The 18,736-nt window shown below is 43.0% G+C and overlaps 1 protein-coding gene across 2 annotated transcripts in view; it reads left to right on the top strand.

Moving 5' to 3' along the window:
• Nucleotides 1-18,736, top strand: part of LOC123772178 (solute carrier family 25 member 35) — a 133,666-nt gene that overhangs the window by 13,299 nt on the left and 101,631 nt on the right. The window contains exon 1 of one of the 2 annotated variants that reach the window (XM_069311296.1): nucleotides 9,605-9,748. The exons of the other annotated variant lie outside the window; for it this stretch is intronic. The gene's annotated coding sequence lies outside the window, so the exon portion shown is untranslated. Of the gene's footprint in view, nucleotides 1-9,604; nucleotides 9,749-18,736 lie in introns of those variants that run through there. 2 annotated transcript variants of the gene reach the window in all.

Here is an 18,736-nt window from a genome sequence, read left to right as displayed (position 1 = left end):
TTATCCGCTCTCGCTATAATCTCTCTCATTATTGTTATAAGACCTTCACGTTTACTATCTAGCTCCTCCTTTGACCATGTGCTGCTTGGCGGTGGACTATATGCATTTATCATCATTAGTTTATCATCCTCATAGCAGATCTCTAGTGCTATTATGTCAACTTCTTGTGGATTGGCAGTCATTATTTCCTTCACCTTTAGGTGTTCTTTTACCAGCACAGCAACGCCACCGCCTTTCCTAATTTTTCTGTCCCATCTCCAAATTGAGTAGCCCCTTGGGAATATGACCTCATTTAAAATTACATCTTCAAGTTTTGTCTCCGTGAGTGCAACAATGTCTGGTGTCTGCAGCTGTATTACATCACTTAACTCCAGTATCTTCGATCTCACTCCATCTATGTTGGTGTATGCAATCTTCAGGAACTTGTTCCCCCTCTCCTTATTCTTCACTCCCCCTCTCTCTATTGATTTTGTTGGTTTGCCTTTATGTACCACTTTACTGGTTTGCCTACCCCTATCACTTTGTAGAAAAAAGAATTTATTTCTTCTTCATTCCTGCTCTCATTTAAATGTTTTGCCTCGGCGAGGTTCAGTTTCAGCTTCTCTCTATCTTCTTTTGAAAGATCTCGTCTTAACGACCACCCTTTCCCATCCTCATCCCTTTGCAATTTTCTAGCATTCCTTAGTACTTCTTCCATCTGTTTGGCACCGTTTAGGGTGATCCTCAAAGGTCGATCTTTCCCTTTTACGTACCTGCCTATTCTCCTGTAGTCGCACACATTCTCTCTGTTTGTAAGACCTTCCACGAGGCCAACAATTTTATCTACTACTTTAGCTTCTTCTACAGCTCTTTCTGACCTAGATGTTATCGCCTTTTCTTTGCAGCCAAAAATGATCAGGGACTTACTCCGATCAACTGTGTTTTGCACCAACTTCGGGTTAGATGCCAATTCTTTCCTCACTTCTAGCCTAATGTTTGTTTTATCTTGGTTGCTGCAGTGTTTGACTTCCTTTACTGCTTCTTCTATTTTTTCCTTCTCCTTGGCCACTTGTGCATAAGTGAGTTGCATATCTTTCTTGCACTGTTCTATTCCCTGTGTAACTTCCTCCATCTGTGCTGACAAAAGCTGTTTCTCCTGTTGAATTTCCTTGCCTAACCTATTGTAGTCATTTATGTTTAAATTTACTTTAACTTCTTCCAAAGCTATTTTTAAAAGTTTATTTTCTTCTTCCATGGCTTTGCAATTTGTTTCCAATTGATTCTTATCCTTGCGCAAGTCTTTCACTAAACCCTCAAGACATAAAACTTTGCTATTCAAATGGTCATTACTTTCTTTCAATTTACTAATTATTTCTACATGAGAGTTCACTATAGTATCTAAATTTACCAACTTGTTATGTAGACTACTAATATCAATGACTACTAATATCAATGCAATGTGTGTGTGTGTGTACGTGTGTACGTGTGTAACACACACGTACTTATGTGGTACGTATGTGCTACATAATTGTAAGGCGTTTGCTGAATTAAAAAAGTCGGCTAGCAGTTCACCCTTAACGACACAATTAACTCATTACATAAAAAAATACGTGGCTGTGCAACAGTGTGTGGGAATTGGGGAACTGGTGTGCATTTAGACGACTGGTGAGGACCAACAATGACGTAGAAGGATGGCACCAGCGTCTGAATCAAAGGGCAGTGAGGAACAACTTGGCTTTATATATTTTAATCCCCTTACTGTACCGTGAGGCGTCCCTGATAACCTTGCAATACCAACTGGTTTCTGATCAAAAGCTAAAGTCTAGTCGCCGCAAGGGCAATAAAGAGAAACATGAACATTTGTGGAAGCTTTGGGACCGTTACGAGGAAAAACAGATAAGCACCTCACAGTTCCTCAAGGAATGTTCGCGTTTTATCCCAGGAAGTGCCTGAACTAGAATTAGAAAACAGCAGTCTGTTTACTGGTTGTTATTTAACTTAAGTTAGTTGTAAATGATAATGTAAAAATAGCCACTGAGAACTGATGAGTTGGCCAAGACTTTTGCTCGTAAAGAGGGAATTGATTACCAACTTGGACTGCCTTTGAGCAGCCTGAGGGCAGCAATATCCCAGGAACATCAACTAAATTTCGGAGACTTGAGGCAAAGTTAAATTCACACCAGTTACTCCATCTATCATCATTCTATTATGCAAAAAGAACCGCACGTCTATGGGTCATCCAATAATGTTAGCAGACTTCTAGATGTTACCACTGCTAGGCTTAGGCTCGGCTACAAGTACCTCTGGGAGTTTGTAACATCTGCTGATGTAGATTTGACTAAATGTAAACTCTGTCAGCAGACCTATTCGCATACTTTGCGTCATTATATAATGGAATGTGAAAAAATCGCGGAATTTAGAGATAACACCATCAATAGTGTCCAAGAAATGTGCAAGTACTTCATTCATAATGATGTGCTGCTCGAAATCTTAGCGAAGTATCCAAAATTTGCTTACTGTAGGTAATGCATGCACATGACTGTAAAGCTGCCGCCCAGTTGGGTGGGTGTGCAGCAAGACTAGTAACTGTCTGATTCACCATAGATGTAAAGTGCCTTGTATAGTGACTGTTGTGAGCCTCTTGTTGATCACTTGTGACACAAAGATTATTGATGTGTGTATTTGTGTAGGTGATTAGATATGTATGTGTATGTATATATGTATACGTATATATATATGTACATGTATGTATGTATGAGAGTGTGTACATGTATATATAATATTAATAATTTTGTAACTAGCGTCACAAATTGTTATTTGCTTAGCTAAACGTACTAGAGGGTTCAGTTCCTGAACCGATTATGTGCCTCTGTAATCCTTTACACCACCGCCCACGGGATGGGTATGGGGTGCATAATAAAGAAAGAAATTGAATTGAATTGGTCTGATTAAGACTTTATGACCATGTAATCTATGTTTTGCTCCACTACTTACTGGTTGAGTATGGGGTGCATAACAAATAATAGCCTCCTTCGGGGACGCCCTGTTTCTCAACGTGTTAGTCTTAAATCCTTTAATCTCAAATCTTGCTACAATGTACCTCTTAATATATGTTATGTACTCTCGCAACAACATTGTTATGTACAACTCGCAACACGCAACAAAATGGAAGCGCTAATTATATGAACAAGTGCCATATATTTATTCAGACGAGAACAACAGCGAACACAAACCAGCGCATATACGAACGGAATGGTTTGTATGTACAAACTTCTCAGTGAACGAAGTTGTTTCTAGCCCGGTATCCGAAATTGCAGTATACGACTTGACCAGTCCCCGGCTATGGTGAGCCCGCAGGATGTACACCTTAACAAACAGCAGCATTCATATGGGTTGATCATACTGCTACAGAGGGCTTGGTGCCTTTATATTATATATATAAATAATATATATATATAAATAATATATATATATATATATATATATATATATATTTATATATATATATATATATTTATATATATATATATATATTTATATATATATATATATATATTTATATATATATATATATATATATATATATATATATATATATATATATATATATATATATATATATATATATATATATATATATATATATATATATATATATATATATGTCGTACCTAGTAGCCAGAACGCACTTCTCAGCCTACTATTCAAGTCCCGTTTTGCCTAATAAGCCAAGTTTTTCATGAATTGTTTTTCGACTACCTAACCTACCTAACCTAACCTAACCTAACTTTTTCGGCTACCTAACCAAACCTAACCTATAAAGATAGGTTAGGTTAGGTTAGGTAGGGTTGGTTAGGTTCGGTCATATATCTACGTTAATTTTAACTCCAATAAAAAAAAATTGACCTCATACATAATGAAATGGGTAACTTTATCATTTCATAAGAAAAAAATTAGAAAAAATATATTAATTCAGGAAAACTTGGCTTATTATGCAAATCGGGCCGTGCATAGTAGGCCAAAAAGTGAGTTCTGGCTACTAGGTACGACATATATATATATATAAATAATATATAATATATATATAATATATATATTATTATTAAATTACATCATTATGAAGTCAGAAGTCATTCCATCCAATATCTTCAGCCTTACCTTACTGACAGGCTTAAGTATGTTATGTTTCTGTGAATAATTCCATTTCTCCCACCCTACCCATCAACATTGGTGTTCCACAGGGCAGTATACTTGGCCCTCTCCTTTTTCTCATCTACATTAATGACCCTCTAAATGCCTCTCAACACCTCAAACCAATTTTATTTGCTGATGACACATCCTTCATTTTCTTCAATCCTAACCCTTTTATTTTGAATGACAGTGAATACTGAACTAAATAAAGTCCATCTTTGGCTAACTGCTAACAAACTCACCCTTAATATTGATAAAACTTTCTATCTTTTGTTTGGTAATAAATCCTCAAATCATATTAATCTAAGAATTAACAATATCCAAATTAGTAACAAGGTAGATGGGAAATTCCTTGGTGTTCTCATCGATCACAAACTGAATTTCCAGGGACACATTCTAAATATAGCAAAAAATGTTTCTAAAACAGTTGGCATTCTTACTAAAATTAGATTCTATGTACCTTGCCCTGCTTTGGTAATGCTCTGTTACTCTCTCATTTATCCTTATCTCAATTTTGGTATCTGTGCTTGGAGTTCTATTATCCAAAATCATCTACGTCTTCTAATTACTCAACACAAATCCTTTGTTAGAACAATAGTACAAGAATGTAACAACTCTTGTGTATATCTATAAAAAAAAAATAAAGTCTGGCCCCAGACAGCATTCCGCCCCCCTACTTAATAATAATAATAATAATTTATTTAGGAACAGTATATATATAGTTGCAGCATTACAGTACAAACATTCTGTTAGATTTAAAGATAAAGGTAGTACATACAATACCTAAAGCCACTAGTACGCATAGTGTTTCGGGCAAATCTCTTTCCGGACTTAAATCTTTAAATATGTTAGATATTAAGTCGCTGCACATCCTCTCAAGTGTACTCTATATGCAGCATTTAAAACCGAACTGTAATACCAATCCTGACCTTAAACACTTCCTAGAAGGTTGTAACAGAAGCCATTGGCACCACACTAGAAACAAATACCTATTTGATATTCCAAGAGTGCGACTTATCTAAACTAGAAATACTCTGCAAATCAAGGACCCAGAATGTGGAATGACCTTCCCAATCATGTCAAAGACTGTACCTCTCCTAACCAGTTTAAGAGAAAAACTAAGTACTGTACTATATTACTGAATAAACTCCATGTAACCTACCTTACCTCCTAAATGTCAACCTATGTCTTGCTATTTTCAAGCAATAATAATTGACCAACTTGTTTAACTGCTGATATCTGCCACTTATAAACTTGAAAAAGATTGTAGTCTTCTTTTTATATATTTAAAATTACTTCTGCTGTTCTGTTTCAATTTCTGCTGTTCCATTCATCATGTAATTATTATCATTCTTTTTCTTTTTTTTTTCCTTTTTTAATTAAATTGATGCTTTGATTTCAATTAGTTTCAAGTTTTAAGTCAGTGTTTTTCTTGCACCTTGCCCAAAATGCTGTGCATATTAGTGGCTTTAGGCATAGTATGCACTAGCTCTATCTAGAATTCCAACATCTGTTTGTAACTCACCTTGTATGTACAGTATGTACAGTACTTTTACCTCAGTAAACATTTATTTATTATATTATTATATATTATTATATATTATTATATATTTATTATGTGTAAATCACAAAAGAAATTAGCACACTATGAACAATGTGACAATGTCAGACCACGAAGGAAGGATTAAGACAGGAATTTGGCAATAAATCCTCTAATCAAATAAATCTCAGAATAAACAATACCCAAATTTGTAACAAATTAGATGGCAAATTCCTTGGCATTCTCATTCACCACAAGCTTAATTTCCAGGGACACATTCTAAATATATCAAAAAAAGTTTCAAAAACGGTTGGCATTCTTTCTAAGATCAGATATTATGTACCCCGACTGGCCCTGGTGACTCTCTATTACTCCCTCATCTATCCATATCTCAACTATGATATTTGTGCTTGGGGTTCTACTACCCAAAATCATTTACGTCCTCTAATTACTCAACACAAAGCTGCTATTAGGACAATATCCAACTCTGGCCCCAGACATCACTCGGTACCCCTACTCAAATCTCTGAATATGCTAGATATTAAGTCACTGCACATTCTCTCATGTGTATTATACATATATAAAATGCTGAACTGTAATGCCAATCCTGACCTCAAAAGCTTCATTGAAGGTTGTAACAGAATCCATGAGCACAACACCAGAAACAAATACAGTTTTGATATTCCAAGAGTACGACTTAATCAAACTAGAAATGCTCTACAAATCAAGGGACCCAGAATGTGGAATGATCTTCCCAACCATGTTAAAGACTGTACCTCTCTCAACCAGTTTAAGATAAAAACGAAGCACTACCTAATAAATTCCCTGTAATCTACCTTACCCCTCTATTGTCAACCCATGTCTGTTTTTTTTTAAACAACGCTGTTTGTCGACCTAATTGTGTTTGTGCTGCTTTTTCAGCCATGTTCTCCCCTTTCTTATTTTTATTTTTATTTGTTCTCAACACATTTTATACTTTAAACTCAATTAGTATTAAGTTTTAGTCTTTAAGGTTTTTCCTGCCCGAAACGCTTTGCGTAATTGTGGCTTAAGTTCGTGTATGTACTAGCTCTATCTATAAATCCATCAACTTTGTATCTTACCTTGTATGTATGTACTTTACCTGAATAAAAAATTTATTATTATTATTATTTAATTTCTTAAGTTCATTTGTATTTAACATCCTTCTGAAGATGTATTATTAAATACAAAAGGACTTAAAGAAATTCCTGTCTGAACCCTTCCTTCGTGGTCTGACATTGTCATATTACATATGTATATATAGTTTTACATATACAGTATACAATCATACATATACACCCGTATCATTAACAAGCGTGGTAGTCAAAACACTAGAAAAAATAGTTAAAGCCAATTGGGTTGAACACCTAGAGACTAATGGTAGACAACAGACAAGTTCGCCATTATAGAGAACCATAATGGACAGACAGTATGGTTTTCGAACAGGAAGATCTCGTGTAACAAATCTACTTAGTTTTTATGATAGAGCCACAGAGATACTATAGAAAAATAGAAAAGAGGTGGTTGGATTGACTGTGTCTATCTGGACTTAAAAAAAAGCTTTTGAATGAGTCCCACACAAGAGGCTGCTCTGGAAATAGCAGATGATGCCAAGATACTGGGGATGATAGGAGATGCAGATGATTGTAATTCGCTTCTATTTGATCTTGATAAAATAAGTGCTTGGATCGACAAGTGGCAAATGGAATTCAATATGAATAAATGCCATGTTATGGAATGTGGAATCAGAGAAAATAGACCACACACAACTTACAAATTATGTGGATACGAATTACAGAACTCTAATAAAGAATGAGACTTAGGGGTGGTTTTGGATAGTAAGCTGTCACCAAAGGAACACATAAAGAACATTGTGACAGGAGCATATGGGTCACTTTCCAACCTCAGACATGCTTTTAATTATATGGTTGGTGAAATACTAAAAAAACTGTTCATGACTTGTGAGACCAAAATTGGAATATGCAGCAGTTGTATGGTGCCCAAATCTGAAGAATATAAATAAACTGGAAAAGGTGCAACGGCATGCTACAAAATGGCTTCCAGAACTGAAAAATGAGAGTTATAAGGAGAGACGTTAATTTGGTGTTAAATATGTCAAACTAGAAGATAGACGAAAAAGAGGAGATATGATCACCTCTAACAAAATACTAACCGGAATCGACCAAATTGACAGAGGAATTCCTGAAACCAGCAATTTCACAAACAAGAGGACACAGTTTTAAGCTAAGGAAACAAAGGTGCCATCAAAATATTAGAAAGTTTTCTCTTCCAAACAGTGATAGACGGTTGGTACAAGCTAAGAGAAGGCCAAAACTGTCAGTAGTTTCAAAGCGTTATATGACAGAGTGCTGGGAAGACGGGACACCACGAGCGTAGCTCTCATCCTGTAACTACACTTAGGTAATTACTCAAGTAGGTACGTTGGGTTGTGAGAGTGCATAACATTGGTGTTTGTGCATTACATACTTGCAGACGGGACACCACGAGCGTAGCTCTCATTCTGTAACTACACTTAGGTAATTACTCAAGGAGGTACGTTGGGTTGTGAGAGTGCATAACATTGGTGTTTGTGCATTACATACTTGCAGACGGGACACCACGAGCGTAGCTCTCATCCTGTAACTACACTTAGGTAATTACTCAAGGAGGTACGTTGGGTTGTGAGAGTGCATAACATTGGTGTTTGTGCATTACATACTTGCAAAGCCACTAACATGCATAGTATTGCATATTTTCTATGATAATTTCCTACTGCTACTGAGTCAGTAATGTAGTGGGCTTAGCGATCCTAGGGTTACTATAGATTTGTCTACTGTTGTGGCATTTACATGCAGAGAACCTGGGTTTGTGTTTTGAGGAATATAACAGCGGTGGTCAGTTAGTCACTTGGAGTCTGCTAAATCTACTGTAAGTGGACATGAACTTGTCCAAACCTAATAGTGCATGAACATTGAAAATAAAATGAAAAGACAGTTTATAATGGCACAGAAGACCCATCTTATTTTCATACATCTACCTGCTGCTAATATTGAAATTGTTCAACCTACTCACATTCAGCTAGGTTAGTTTTCTGTATCTAAATAGGACTGTCCCATGGTCCATTGAACCCCAAAAATTAAACAAAGTGTTTTGTTGGCATAGGTCTACACTATGATAGTTAATGATGGTTTTATAATTACCTCGATACTGGTGTACTGTACACTCTGAAAACAATAAGAATGTAAGAAAGTACAGAAGGCTTATATTGGTTGATGATGTGAGACAGCTCTTGCTTATACTCAGCTGAATTCCCTTATACACTGTACATGTCTAACCTTCACATGAAATAATTAAATTATGTTTGGTTGTATGAAACCTGATATTTGTTCCATAAATCAATAACATAATTTCTAAACCAGTATTTACCATTTTTTCTGGGGGGAGCCCCGTCGGCTCCTCGGAGCTATCCAGACTGATATGCTAATGTCAGACTTTGGCATTAGTCATGTGTATGGAGTTCTGTGGGCCTATCGGAGATCACGAGCCAGAACCTGGCCCCCTCACAGAAGCACGAGGAGCAATGGCCTATAGAAACTCCCTGTGTGGTTGGAAGCATTTTATGTCTGCCATTGACCGGGTTAGGTACCTAGAAAGGTAAGCGTCCCAAAACAAACCCTGATTCTGGTGAAAATTGTTACAAAAAGGCAAACAAGTGGATAGAACTCTCCAAACAGAAACGAACAAATGAGCATGACGTCACACATCACCGCACTGCTGTCTGCGCAGCTCCCCCCTCCACGGGAAGGGGAAGGGTGAGCCCCAGACCCCTACTCCGGCCATCCACACCTCAGATCTGAGGTTGATGGTATAGGCAGCGGTCGTGTGCTTTGGCTTCAGTGGTTGTTTCAGCACTGTGCCTTGTGTGTGGTGACTGTCTTCTAGGTGGTGCACAAACCAGGAGATATTCTTCAGTACTTGGGCTGCATGCACCTAGGGCTCCCCTTTCCTAGGTGCCCAGTAAGTACTGCCCTTGGTTCCACCTTCCACAAGTTCCTTGGGTTCTGCTGTGTGCGAGTTCGAGGGTTGCTCTGTCCCCTTGTCTCAGGGTGACTCATTGGTTTTGCCTCCGTCACCCTGCCTGGGTCAGCGATACCTTCGACCTGGAGTCCTGCAAGTTTTGTTGGTTGCTGGTGATTAAGTTACCTAGTCTACCCTGTTTAGTGATGATGTTGTTCAGGTACAGGCAGCGCAAGCGTTGCATGTTAGGTTTAGGTTGTTGTAATGCACTAGGTTGGTTGCTATACCAGATGCCCCGAGGCTGCCCCATTTTGCTTATAGTGACCTGGAGTTTGGGGTGATGGTCGCTTCGGCTTTGGTTTTGTCCCCGCCCCCTTGTCTTTGGGGGGGGGTGGGGGGGACAAGTTTGAGCACCTCAACGAGTGCTTGTTTGCTCTTGCCCTTTCTCGGGATGTAGGCGTTGTCCAGCTCCATGTGCAGGTCCCTTCCCTTTTGGCTACGCAGGTTGCTGAGGACTTGCGCACTTGTGTCCTCTTGGCTTTGGCTTTGCGCTACTTTTCCCTCCTTGAGCTGTCTTTGGACTGGCTTGAGGAGGATGTGGAGGCGCTTGGGGCCATTCCTGGGTCCAGTGCCTTTGGCTCGGCGGCTCACTCGTCGTCTGTCTTGTTGAAGCTGTTTGCGCCAATCCTGCGGGATGCGGTGTCGGTTTTATGCCTCCCGGCTCGTGTGTCAGCAGGTGGTGCTTGCTTCCTCCCTGGAATCTTCCTGGACCCTGGCTCTTAGGTAGTCTTCGCTCTTCGGCCCCTTGCTGTTTGCAGATTCTACTGTGGCGCAGTATCTGCAGGCGGCTTTGGCTAGTAGTCGCCCCATGTCTGATTTGTTGCTTCTCCGGAGGCTCCGGGAGGGGCCTTCCTGGAGGGGTGATGCCAGGGCTCATGGTTCTGCTTGTTGGGGTAGGCTACTGGTGCCAGTTTCAGGGCCGGCGCCACCTTCGGAATCGCCTTCGTCTGGTCAGCGCAGTGTTTGCTCTGTGCGGGGCTCGGGTTCTCGTAAGGGGCACCGGCCCTTTCGCGGTTCGTCCCATTGACGGGGTGATGGGGGGGAGGCTTGCTCTGTTCGCTCACGCCTAGTCTCACAATTTGTGGGCTTATCAGGGCGTCTCCGACGATCTGCGGTGGCGTTGGGTATCTCCTCTTCCTTCGGAGGGTTTCAGGGCTGACGGGGCAGGCCTCTTCCCCTGCGCTCTGTCGGGTCATCCTGGAGTTGATTATACTTGGATGTGGTCGAAGGGATGACATTCCTCAGGTGGCTTTCCCACCTGTTTCCAGTCCCAAAACGGGACTGTGCAGACCTGAGATTCATTCTGGACTTGTCCCGTCTGAACCCCCTGTGTTCATTGCCCCTCTTTCGGATGACTACGCTGTCCCAGGTCTGGCTTCTGTTGGAGCCAGGTTCGGACTTGGCTGGGTCTTGTTTGGGACTCTTGAACCGCTTCCTTGTCTCTCCCTCCGGAGTCTTTCCTTCCCATTTAGTCCCGCCTTTGCTGTTTCCTAGAGGGCTCCCGAATCACCTAGCGGTTGCTCGAGGGTCTGTGCGGGAGCCTGAACTTTGCGATGTTGGTCTACCCGCCGGATTGGCTTTGGCTGCGTCACTTGTTCTGGTTCCTTCGGGGACGTCCCTTCCGCCTCTCTCGCGATCACTGGGTTCGACCCCCGGGGGTCTTGCATCAGTTGCTGCGTCGCTGGCTTCCTCTTCGTTTTTTTCGGGGTTCAGTGCCATGGCGCCTACTTGACCCCTGACTCAGTGTGTTCACGGACCCGTCGTCTCTTGGCTGGGGATTTGTGACCAGTGCGCACCAGGCCGGTCAGGGGCAATGGGGTCCGTCCTTCTGTAGCATCGCGGGAGTTTGTGGCAGTTTGGTTTGGGCTTCGCAGGTTCGAGTTGCCTGCGGATCGACGATCCGGCTCCATTCGAACTGCTTCCCGATGGTTCATTGCCTGAACCGAGAGGGTTCAATGCGGTCCCTGGCTCTTTGGCGTTGGTCACTTCAGGTGACTCATCTGCCTAGTTCTCGGGGATTGGCTCTCCTGGCAGTTTACGTTCATGGGGTGTCCAGTGTCTTGGCGGACGGCCTGTCTCGGTTTGTTTCCCTGTCCACGGAATGGACGGTCAATGCTGACTCATTCAGTTGGCTCTGCCAGGTCAGACGGAGGTGGACCTCTTCGTCTTGGCGTGGTCGCGGCGCCTCCCAATGTATGTGGTGCCCTTCTCCGACTGCAAGGCCGTCAGGATCAATGCCTTTCGGCAGGACTGGTCGAGGTGAGGGTTCCTGTAACACTCTTTCCCCGGTTCAGCTGTTGCTCTAGGTCCTGACTAACTTAAAGACTTACCAGGGAAGAGTAGTCCTTTTGGCCCCATGGTGGCTGGCACTGCTTACACGGTGTCCGGACCCAGAGGTTTTCCCGCGGCTCCTCCTCTTTTAGCAGATCGGACCGGTGCGTCACGTAGCTGGTTCGATCTTCTCCTCAAGTCTATGAGTATGGTATTTTTGACTCGAGTTTATCATCATCACTATGCTGATCAGGTGGCTTTCTTGTTAGTGTCCCACCTGCGGGCTTTGTCTCAGCGGCAGTATGAGGTTTCCTGGCGGTCCTTCTGGTTCTTCTTACGTCTTCGTCATTGTACTTCGCTTTCAGTTAGGGTGATGTTGTCCTTTCTCTCTTGGTTGTTCCAGGACCGTCTCCTAATGCCTAACACTGTCACCTTGTATCGTGTGGCGCTGGCGGAGCCGCTTGAGCTTGCTTTCGGTATTGATGTTATGTTTGCGCCGTTTTGCAAGCTGTCTCGGGCATTGTTTCACCTCCGGCCTGCTCATGCACCGCCTGAGCCGTCCTGGTCTTTGGACAGAGTGCTCTCTTTTCTTTCTTCTCCTCGGTTTGTTGTGGCCCCTTCAGTTCCGGATTGTTTTTCAAAGGCTCTTTTCCTGTTGGCATTAGCCTCTGGGGGTCGGGTTGGTGAGCTTCATGCTCTCCTCCGGCGTAGGGGTTTTTGCTCTTTCGGTCGGGGCGATCGGTTTGCTCATCTGCAGCCTTCTTCTTTTCTGGCTAGAATGAGACTGCTGCTTTCCGGAGGGGTCCCTGGGTTGTTGATGCTTGGTTGGTTAGGCCGGGGGTGCATCATGTTTTGTGTCTGGTTGCGGCTCTCCGCCATTATTTGCGCACCATGGCTTCTGTGTCTGTGGATGCACTTTGGGTTGATCCGGTTTCCCTTCTTCCCTGTTCGTGGGTGCAGGTCTCCCAGGGTTATTAACCCTTAAATTGCGCATTGCATCATATGACGCTTTGACCGACTTGCAGTAAATTGCGCATTGCATCATATGATGTTTTGGAGTACTACACAAGATTTAAACGGCCCGTAGATACACGGGGTTCACCACACCACCTTCATCAGGGCTCTTGTAAGCAGGCTCCATTTTTTTTTTTAAATCGTGGGCCAAATTCCCGGGTGTTAGGGGCCTCAGTATTGAGTGAGCTACCAAGCCTGATGCACGCAGCATGAGCTCACAGCACTGCTGTTCAGCTTGTGACCACAGCATCACCTAAAAATGCCATAATATACTTGTTCATGCTATTATGTAGCGATGATATTATTACAGAAGACCCCTGACTGTGATAAAACTGACCAGGGTTCTGATAATAGCAGGATTGTGGTGATATTTACCGCTGTGCTCCATGGAGGGAGGAGTAATGCTGTGGGAGGGAGGGTAGTGGCATTGTCTTCTGACTGTGTGTGGCCACCTTTTATTGACTGCACTCACCATACCAGCTTAGTGGTTCCCTATGGTGAACACAAATGTAGATACTTATATATAACGTGTGTATAGATGGTATAAACAGCAAGAGGAGTAGGTTGGGAGCCGCCATTTTGGTGAGGGCGGTGGCGTCGTCTACACAACTTATCATGTTGTTTACTGGTGACCACTATGGTCTTTGGGCACCATACCAGTTTACTTGTACAAGTATGGTGAATAAAACAGGTAGATACTTATATATAATGTGTGTGTGTATATAGCGTAATAACACCACAAACAGTATTGTTGGAGGAGAAATATTACTGCGCCTGGCCTTGAGGGAGGCCGCCACCAGCTGACTGTGTGAATAGCTACGTCTTTGTGCCTTCACTCACCATACAAGCTTAGATGTACAGTTATGGTGAACAAAACATGTAAATACTTATATATAGAGTACAACCCCGATTCAACGAATCTCTGGCTAGTTTGCACACTTTTCAGGCCGAATTTACTCATCCGGTTCGACGAACCATTGTTCGCCGAAGCGGGGATGTTCGGATTTGCTTACGATGTCCAGACAGAGTTCACAGACTGGTGGAAAACTTTCCCATTCTATCACAGATTACAATTAACCCTTCAATGGCGCATGGCTATATACTGATTGACACCCACAGGCGCAAAAAAAAAAAAAAAAAAAAAAAAAAAAAAAAAAAAAAAAAAAAAAAAATTCCTAACCTGTTAAGTCGTGTTCCCTGATCACGGGAAAAATAAAAAAAAAATTCTATTGTACTTACCAGTGATGTAATTGAGCCGAGAAGATGGGTGATGACGTCACAGTTTGCATGTTCGCTCGTGCACTGTGCGTCCCGGAGGCGTCGCGCGCGGTCTTCAAGCAGCCACAGTTGCTACGAATTTATTTTCGCGTCATTATTTACAGTGTTTACGCATGTATTCTTTACAATATTAGTCACTAATTATGTTGCACATAATGTCACTTGACAGTTATTGTCAATATATGTTGCACACATCGAGTATAGACATGCACGCACAAACGTTTTCCATTATGGCATTATATTATGTACAGTAATCACAATGTTCATTATTTTATATGTACACACTAGCATGCACTATGTACAGGTTTTTGCACTATTATTGCACATTTAGAAGTCTTGGAGTGTGTGGTAGTCGTTGAAGCAGTCGACAGCACACAATGCAACTCCACACCCTTCACACCATGTTTGCACCATTTTACGTTTTTGCTCTCTTCGTTTTGTTGTTTTACATACTACGCATGCACGTTGGCCTATTGCACACTTTCCACCTGCTGGCAAATTCTTTAGTCTGTGTTGCTGAAAGGCCTCTATGTGAGCGAGCCTGGGTGTTGCATCATGCTGCAACACTGGGTTCATGATTGATCTTCGTATGCCAGGGACTTCTTGACCAAACTTTGCTAATAACTGTGTTGCAAGTGTAAAAGCAAATGTATGGAACACAGGTTTACGTCCAGTTTTCACCAGGTACAAATTATAGCAGTTCAACATGCTCATGTCAACAAGATGGAAAAACACTTTTTTCGTCCACCTCAATGTTTTCCGCACACACTCGATAGTGCCAATCATCATGTCAGCCTTATCAATCAAACGCATGTTGATATTGTAGTCAAGAACACAATCTGGCTTATATACTGGTTCTCTCGTTACACGGTGCACCTTGCCACTGTTCAACATTGTACCATCATGAACGGTTGAAAGCAGGTTCACTTCTCTCTTGTCTTTCCACCGTACTGAGAGAATGTCATCACATTTCCGTACCTGGCACTCACCAACTGCAAGTCCACCGACAAACACTGGCATTTCCCTTCTTCGTGGCTTTACTGTGCCAACCAACCCGGTTCTATTTTTAATCAAGAACTTAGCTAGCAATGGACTTGTATAGTAATTATCTGTGTATAGGATGTGGCCCTTGTTCATCCATGGTGCCATCAGTGACTTCACCACACTACCCGAGAATCCATGTTCGTCGTTACCGGGAATGTCTACATCGCTATCTGAATACATAATCATGTGTAACACGTACCCTGTTTCACAGTCACACAGTACAAAGAATTTGAAGCCAAATCTGTTTCGTTTTGAAGGAATATACTGTTTGAATGAAACACGTCCTTTGTATAATCCACGTATAAGGGATTCGTCAATCACCAGCTTCTGTGCTGGTACGTAAAAATCTCTGAATTTTCCAATCACCTCATTCATATAGTGCCTCACTCGCCAAAGTCTATCCTCCTCAGTCCGGTCCTCATTAGTTGCAAAATGCAAACACCTGAGGAGTATCTGAAATCTGTCTCTGGACATATATTTCCCAAAGAAAGGTGTTGGAATAGTCAGATCTTTGCCCCAGTAATCTGTAATAGCGTGTTTGACAGTGTTTCATCAACATACATATTGCAAGAAACACATACATTTCCCCTATATTGGTGTCTTTCCAACGTTGCAAGCGTGAAAATTCTGATATATCTTTTCTAATGAGATGAGCCGCATGTAGGTTCGTTTGGTGTACAATATATTCCATGAGGGGCTCATCATAGAATGCGGTAAAATAATCACATTCACTCATATCATCACCATTATCAGGGAAAAGATCTGTAATCCCAACGTCTTTATCGTCAAAGGCAGGAATTCGGGGAATAAAACCAGCACCATCACTCCACCTGGTGTCCTGCGAGACGCAGGGGACGCAGCAGAGGCACTACGGCGAGGAAGTGATGCACCCCGTGGACCAGGAGCTGAAGCCCGTCTACGCACAGTACGGCCGCTACCTGCACGTGAGGTAGAGGCACGTGCACGTGAGGTAGAGGCACGTGCATGTGAGGTAGAGGCATGTGCACGTGAGGCTCTTGGTGCCACATGTTCCATGCGGTGGCGCTTGGCTGGGCGAGACGCTGCTGACGCGACAAATTCTCGCCCCAGTAACACCACTGGTACTGGCACCAGGCTCGGTAACACTATGTTCTGATTCCACTTCACTAAAACCAGAAAAAGAGTCACCTTCCTCTGACTCGTCACCGACAGTATCCTCAGACTTTAAATAATCACAGGAACTGTGTGGCCGAGGGAATATTGGGGTCGACGCTGGCCGAGGCGGCATGGGTGAGGGTATAGGCCTCGCCATAGGAGGCGGCTGTATCTCATATTCACTGTCCATGCTATCAACATCGGTCAATTGGGTGTAGTCTTTATCAATATCAGAGTCATCAAAGTCACTTTCCTCACCATCGGAAAATAATTCACTGGTTATTTGCTCCTGGGTGAGTGATTGTGTGGGGCGTGCCCAAGAAGCGTTCAGCCGTGCGCTCGACATGGTGGCTGCCGGGTAACTGAGGCCTCCCAAGCGATAGTAGCGTGAGCTGGATTTTTTTTCAAAATGGCGGCTGTTTACTATAGCCCCTGGGCAGCGTATGGGGACCCCCTCTACCCCGCGGGCCTTTCAAATTGTGCTTGGTACGCCCGCGCATCATATGATGCGATGCGCAATTTACTGCAAGTCGGGCAAAGCATCATATGATGGGATGCGCAATTGAAGGGTTAATGATTCTCTCATATGACAAGTTGGATCACACAAGTGGATCATACAAGTGGATCATACAAGTGGACCACACAAGTGGACCACACTAGTGGACCACACTAGTGGACCACACTAGTGGACCACACAAGTGGACCACACAAGTGGACCACACATGTGGACCACAAGTGGTCCACAAGCTTATCATTTTGGGACAGCGTTCACAGAGTGGTGGAAAACTTTCTCATTCTATCACAGATTACAATTAATAATTCCTTCATAAGACAAGTTGGATCACACAAGTGAACCATATGAACCAAACACAGCCAGTGATCCACACAAGTGAACAACTGAGTTTCCATGATTTTCGTTCACTGATTTGGGGCACACGTATCTTTGTACATTAATTTAAAGGATGAAGCGTGATTACCTTGCTACATGTGGTAAAATCTCCTTGTAGACATTTTCTGTGATGAAACGATGAGTGAGGGTGGACAGATAAGAGAATACTGTACTGTAAACCTCACTTTACAGTAAGGTTTCACTCACTTTCGTCTGTGTGTCGTCATAGTTCAGTGACCCATGACTTTTGAAAGTTTCATATTAATAAATAATTTCTAAAACCAGTGTTTTAATAGCTTTTTCTGGGGGGAGCCCCTACGGCTCCCTGGAGCTATCCATGGCTGATATGGATACCCTAACTATTTTACATCAGTCGATGTGGGTGGAGTTCTAGGCCTACCGGGGACCACGAGCCAGAACCTGACCCCCTCAGAGAGGCACGGGATTCAATGGCTCATAGAAATGCACATGTGATTTGGAGCATTCTATATCTGCCATCGACCGGGACAGGCACCCAGAAAGGTAAGCGCCACAAAACAAACCCCTATTCTGGTTAACAACAAAAATCGACAAACAAGTGGACAGAACTCCCCCAGGAAAACAAACTAACAAGCATGACGTCACACGAGCTGCGCCGCATGTCTGCGCAGCTCCCCCCTCCCTGGGAGGGGGAAGGGGGAGCCCCAGACCCCCGCGCTGGCGATCCCCTCCTCAGTTCCTCGGCTGATGGGATCATGCACGGTTGTGTGGCTCCAGCTCCGGTCTTGTCTCAGTGCTGTGACTTGTTTGCAGTGCTGCTCTTACGGTGGTCGTGTGAGCTGGGAGTAGTATTCTCAGGTACTCGGGCTGCATGTGCTTAGGGTCACCTTCCCTGAGTGCCCTGTAAGTACCGCCCTTGGGGCTTGGGGTTGCTTTCCACAAGTCGCCTTGGGTCTACCTCTGATGGCTTTTCGCTGCTTGGCGTTTGGCCGCCCTGAGGGTTTGAGGGTTTTAATCCCTTGTTTACCTTGGGGTAAGTGGTAGTTATAGCACTGGTGGGGCACAGGGTACTGCGTAGCTAGTTTTCACCTATGACAGCGGCTGGCTCTGTTCCCTCTGGGTACGTTGTCCACTTGTGTGGTTTTTCTTTTATATTTGTTTTTGCCTGGTGGGGGGGTCTGCCTTGTGTTCCCCCCCCCCTTATATTAGGTTCGTTGTGTGGTGGCACCCCCCTGCTTCGCCCTCGCGAGTGGACACGTCCCGTGGGTTCAGCTTTAGCAGTTTGCTTGGTAGTTTATGGCGCTGGTTAGCAGTACCCT

This window comes from Procambarus clarkii, chromosome 69 (assembly GCF_040958095.1).
Source record: "Procambarus clarkii isolate CNS0578487 chromosome 69, FALCON_Pclarkii_2.0, whole genome shotgun sequence".
In the NCBI taxonomy this organism is placed as follows: domain Eukaryota; kingdom Metazoa; phylum Arthropoda; class Malacostraca; order Decapoda; family Cambaridae; genus Procambarus; species Procambarus clarkii.
This window is presented reverse-complemented; position numbering and strand designations above follow the sequence as displayed.